The sequence below is a fragment of the Lonchura striata genome, unplaced genomic scaffold (assembly GCF_046129695.1).
Source record: "Lonchura striata isolate bLonStr1 unplaced genomic scaffold, bLonStr1.mat Scaffold_100, whole genome shotgun sequence".
In the NCBI taxonomy this organism is placed as follows: Eukaryota; Metazoa; Chordata; class Aves; order Passeriformes; family Estrildidae; genus Lonchura; species Lonchura striata.
In genome coordinates, this window is record NW_027461077.1 from 775,963 (window position 1) to 782,010 (window position 6,048).

Consider the following 6,048-nt stretch of genomic DNA (forward strand, 5'->3'; position numbering starts at 1 on the left):
AGCTGCTTTCTGACGGCCGTGATCTTTCGATTACTCTTGCCCAGCTCGTTGTTTTAACGTGCACATGCTGTCCTGGCATTCAGTGCACAGTGAAAGCAATTGCAAAAGTCCAGCAGCTGCTGACTCCCAAACTCCAGGCTATGTTCTTGCTTCTCGACAACTCAACGCAGCCCTTCATTTCTGCAGTTGCCATCGAGGTCTCTGCACTCGGAGACTCAGAGGACGCGCACGAGTTTCCCAGGAGGGGCTGCATCAGGACGAATTCAAAACTCAGGAAAATTGTCCTGGAACACCTTCCCTAAGGATACTAGAATGGAATTGAAGAGGCAGGCGAGCGGCCACCACGGTCCTCTAGCAGTCCTTAGGCGGCGCGGAGAAGCCGGGTGCTCTGCGGCTTCGTTCTTCGCCCTCGTACAAGCTACCGCTCTGTCCGCTCCCGGAGCAGGAGAAGCGGCTGCTTCGCGCACACAACAGCGGAGCGGCAGCCCTACGCTCCGAAGCGCTGCTTCAGCCGAAAGACGCCGGCCACCGGCGCTTAGCTTCGGACAGCTCCGGAGAGCCGTAGTGTGCGTCTGCACTAGACTGCATGATAACGAAAAGCTTTGGCAGTGTGTCTCGCAGGGAGATAGCTTAGGAGCGCAGCGCACTTTTGCCTCCCTTGTCCAGAAACACGCATTTGCTGCACACTCCAAAAACACTGCTCTTCCTATGGTAATATGTAAGCTGCTGTCTGACGCCCGTTCTCTTCTGCCCACTCTTGCCCAGCTCGTTGTTTTAACGTGCACGTGCCGTCCTGGCATTCAGTGCACAGTGAAAGCAATCGCAAAAGTCCAGCAGCTGCTGACTGCCAAACACAAGGCGCTGGCTATGTTCTTGCTTCTCGACAACTCAACGCAGCCCTTCATTTCTGCAGCTGCCATCGAGTTCTCTGCATCTCGAGCCTTCGGAAACGAGCACGAGTTTCCCAAGAGGGGCTTCATCAGGACGAATTCAAAACCCAGGAAAATTGTCTCGGAGCATTTTCAATAAAGCATGCCAGCAGTGCATTGAAAAGGCAGGGAGCTTTAGCCACCGTCCTCTATCAGTCGCAAGACTGTGCACACAATTTCGTCTCTCTGCAGCAACGTTCTTTGCCCTCGTACAAGCTACAGCTCTCTCCGGCTCCCGGAGCAGGAGAAGCGGCTGCTTCGCGCACACAACAGCGGAGCGGCAGCCCTACGCTCCGAAGCGCTGCTTCAGCCGAAAGACGCCGGCCACCGGCGCTTGGCTTCGGACAGCTCCGGAGAGCCGTAGTGTGCGTCTGCACTAGACTGCATCATAGCGAAAAGCTTTGGCAGTGTGTCTCGCAGGGAGATAGCTTAGGAGCGCAGCGCACTTATGCCTCCCTTGTCCAAAAACACGATTTTACTGCACACTCCAAAAATAGTGCTCTTTCCTGGGCAATACGTAAGCTGCTATCTAGCGGCCGTGATTTTTCGATTACTCTTGCTCAGCTAGTTGTTTTAACGTGCACAGGCCGTCCTGGCTTTCAGTGCACAGTGATAGCAATCGCAAAAGTCTAGCAGCTGCTGACTCCCAAACACAAGGCGCTGGCTATGTTCTTGCTTCTCGACAACTCAACGCAGCCCTTCATTTCTGCAGTTGCCATCGAGGTCTCTGCATGTCGGAGACTCAGAGGACGAGCACGAGTTTCCCAGGAGGGGCTGCATCAGGACGAATTCAAAACTCAGGAAAATTGTCCTGGAACACCTTCCCTAAGGATGCTAGAATGGAATTGAAGAGGCAGGCGAGCGGCCACCACCGTCCTCTAGCAGTCCTTAGGGTGCGCGCAGAAGGCCGGTGCTCTGCGGCTTCGTTCTTCGCCCTCGTACAAGCTACCGCTCTGTCCGCTCCCGGAGCAGGAGAAGCGGCTGCTTCGCGCACACAACAGCGGAGCGGCAGCCCTACGCTCCGAAGCGCTGCTTCAGCCGAAAGACGCCGGCCACCGGCGCTTGGCTTCGGACAGCTCCGGAGAGCCGTAGTGTGCGTCTGCACTGGACTGCATCATAGCGAAAAGCTTTGGCAGTGTGTCTCGCAGGGAGATAGCTTAGGAGCGCAGCGCACTTATGCCTCCCTTGTCCAGAAACACGATTTTACTGCACACTCCAAACACAATGCTCTTTCCAGGGCAATATATAAGCTGCTTTCTGACGGCCGTGATCTTTCGATTACTCTTGCCCAGCTCGTTGTTTTAACGTGCACATGCCGTCCTGGCATTCAGTGCACAGTGAAAGCAATTGCAAAAGTCCAGCAGCTGCTGACTCCCAAACTCCAGGCTATGTTCTTGCTTCTCGACAACTCAACGCAGCCCTTCATTTCTGCAGTTGCCATCGAGGTCTCTGCACTCGGAGACTCAGAGGACGCGCACGAGTTTCCCAGGAGGGGCTGCATCAGGACGAATTCAAAACTCAGGAAAATTGTCCTGGAACACCTTCCCTAAGGATACTAGAATGGAATTGAAGAGGAAGGCGAGCGGCCACCACGGTCCTCTAGCAGTCCTTAGGGGGCGCGGAGAAGCCGGGTGCTCTGCGGCTTCGTTCTTCGCCCTCGTACAAGCTACCGCTCTGTCCGCTCCCGGAGCAGGAGAAGCGGCTGCTTCGCGCACACAACAGCGGAGCGGCAGCCCTACGCTCCGAAGCGCTGCTTCAGCCGAAAGACGCCGGCCACCGGCGCTTAGCTTCGGACAGCTCCGGAGAGCCGTAGTGTGCGTCTGCACTAGACTGCATGATAACGAAAAGCTTTGGCAGTGTGTCTCGCAGGGAGATAGCTTAGGAGCGCAGCGCACTTTTGCCTCCCTTGTCCAGAAACACGCATTTGCTGCACACTCCAAAAACACTGCTCTTCCTATGGTAATATGTAAGCTGCTGTCTGACGCCCGTTCTCTTCTGCCCACTCTTGCCCAGCTCGTTGTTTTAACGTGCACGTGCCGTCCTGGCATTCAGTGCACAGTGAAAGCAATCGCAAAAGTCCAGCAGCTGCTGACTGCCAAACACAAGGCGCTGGCTATGTTCTTGCTTCTCGACAACTCAACGCAGCCCTTCATTTCTGCAGCTGCCATCGAGTTCTCTGCATCTCGAGCCTTCGGAAACGAGCACGAGTTTCCCAAGAGGGGCTTCATCAGGACGAATTCAAAACCCAGGAAAATTGTCTCGGAGCATTTTCATTAAAGCATGCCAGCAGTGCATTGAAAAGGCAGGGAGCTTTAGCCACCGTCCTCTATCAGTCGCAAGACTGTGCACACAATGTCGTCTCTCTGCAGCAACGTTCTTCGCCCTCGTACAAGCTACCGCTCTGTCCGCTCCCGGAGCAGGAGAAGCGGCTGCTTCGCGCACACAACAGCGGAGCGGCAGCCCTACGCTCCGAAGCGCTGCTTCAGCCGAAAGACGCCGGCCACCGGCGCTTGGCTTCGGACAGCTCCGGAGAGCCGTAGTGTGCGTCTGCACTGGACTGCATCATAGCGAAAAGCTTTGGCAGTGTGTCTCGCAGGGAGATAGCTTAGGAGCGCAGCGCACTTATGCCTCCCTTGTCCAAAAACACGATTTTACTGCACACTCCAAAAATAGTGCTCTTTCCTGGGCAATACGTAAGCTGCTATCTAGCGGCCGTGATTTTTCGGCTACTCTTGCTCAGCTAGTTGTTTTAACGTGCACAGGCCGTCCTGGCTTTCAGTGCACAGTGATAGCAATCGCAAAAGTCTAGCAGCTGCTGACTCCCAAACACAAGGCGCTGGCTATGTTCTTGCTTCTCGACAACTCAACGCAGCCCTTCATTTCTGCAGTTGCCATCGAGGTCTCTGCATGTCGGAGACTCAGAGGACGAGCACGAGTTTCCCAGGAGGGGCTGCATCAGGACGAATTCAAAACTCAGGAAAATTGTCCTGGAACACCTTCCCTAAGGATGCTAGAATGGAATTGAAGAGGCAGGCGTGCGGCCACCACGGTCCTCTAGCAGTCCTCTAGTGTGCGCGCAGAAGCCGGGTGCTCTGAGGCTTCGTTCTTCGCCCTCGTACAAGCTACCGCTCTCTCCGGCTCCCGGAGCAGGAGAAGCGGCTGCTTCGCACACACAACAGCGGAGCGGCAGCCCTACGCTCCGAAGCGCTGCTTCAGCCGAAAGACGCCGGCCACCGGCGCTTGGCTTCGGACAGCTCCGGAGAGCCGTAGTGTGCGTCTGCACTGGACTGCATGATAGCGAAAAGCTTTGGCAGTGTGTCTCGCAGGGAGATAGCTTAGGAGCGCAGCGCACTTATGCCTCCCTTGTCCAAAAACACGATTTTACTGCACACTCCAAACACAATGCTCTTTCCAGGGCAATATATAAGCTGCTTTCTGACGGCCATGATCTTTCGATTACTCTTGCCCAGCTCGTTGTTTTAACGTGCACATGCCGTCCTGGCATTCAGTGCACAGTGAAAGCAATTGCAAAAGTCCAGCAGCTGCTGACTCCCAAACTCCAGGCTATGTTCTTGCTTCTCGACAACTCAACGCAGCCCTTCATTTCTGCAGTTGCCATCGAGGTCTCTGCACTCGGAGACTCAGAGGACGCGCACGAGTTTCCCAGGAGGGGCTGCATCAGGACGAATTCAAAACTCAGGAAAATTGTCCTGGAACACCTTCCCTAAGGATACTAGAATGGAATTGAAGAGGAAGGCGAGCGGCCACCACGGTCCTCTAGCAGTCCTTAGGGGGCGCGGAGAAGCCGGGTGCTCTGCGGCTTCGTTCTTCGCCCTCGTACAAGCTACCGCTCTGTCCGGCTCCCGGAGCAGGAGAAGCGGCTGCTTCGCGCACACAACAGCGGAGCGGCAGCCCTACGCTCCGAAGCGCTGCTTCAGCCGAAAGACGCCGGCCACCGGCGCTTAGCTTCGGACAGCTCCGGAGAGCCGTAGTGTGCGTCTGCACTAGACTGCATGATAACGAAAAGCTTTGGCAGTGTGTCTCGCAGGGAGATAGCTTAGGAGCGCAGCGCACTTTTGCCTCCCTTGTCCAGAAACACGCATTTGCTGCACACTCCAAAAACACTGCTCTTCCTATGGTAATATGTAAGCTGCTGTCTGACGCCCGTTCTCTTCTGCCCACTCTTGCCCAGCTCGTTGTTTTAACGTGCACGTGCCGTCCTGGCATTCAGTGCACAGTGAAAGCAATCGCAAAAGTCCAGCAGCTGCTGACTCCCAAACACAAGGCGCTGGCTATGTTCTTGCGTCTCGACAACTCAACGCAGCCCTTCATTTCTGCAGTTGCCATCGAGGTCTCTGCATGTCGGAGACTCAGAGGACGAGCACGAGTTTCCCAGGAGGGGCTGTATCAGGAGGAATTCAAAACTCAGGAAAATTGTCCTGGAACACCTTCCCTAAGGATGCTAGAATGGAATTGAAGAGGCAGGCGTGCGGCCACCACGGTCCTCTAGCAGTCCTCTAGTGTGCGCGCAGAAGCCGGGTGCTCTGCGGCTTCGTTCTTCGCCCTCGTACAAGCTACCGCTCTCTCCGGCTCCCGGAGCAGGAGAAGCGGCTGCTTCGCGCACACAACAGCGGAGCGGCAGCCCTACGCTCCGAAGCGCTGCTTCAGCCGAAAGACGCCGGCCACCGGCGCTTGGCTTCGGACAGCTCCGGAGAGCCGTAGTGTGCGTCTGCACTAGACTGCATCATAGCGAAAAGCTTTGGCAGTGTGTCTCGCAGGGAGATAGCTTAGGAGCGCAGCGCACTTATGCCTCCCTTGTCCAAAAACACGATTTTACTGCACACTCCAAACACAATGCTCTTTCCAGGGCAATATATAAGCTGCTTTCTGACGGCCGTGATCTTTCGATTACTCTTGCCCAGCTCGTTGTTTTAACGTGCACATGCCGTCCTGGCATTCAGTGCACAGTGAAAGCAATCGCAAAAGTCCAGCAGCTGCTGACTCCCAAACTCCAGGCTATGTTCTTGCTTCTCGACAACTCAACGCAGCCCTTCATTTCTGCAGTTGCCATCGAGGTCTCTGCACTCGGAGACTCAGAGGACGCGCACGAGTTTCCCAG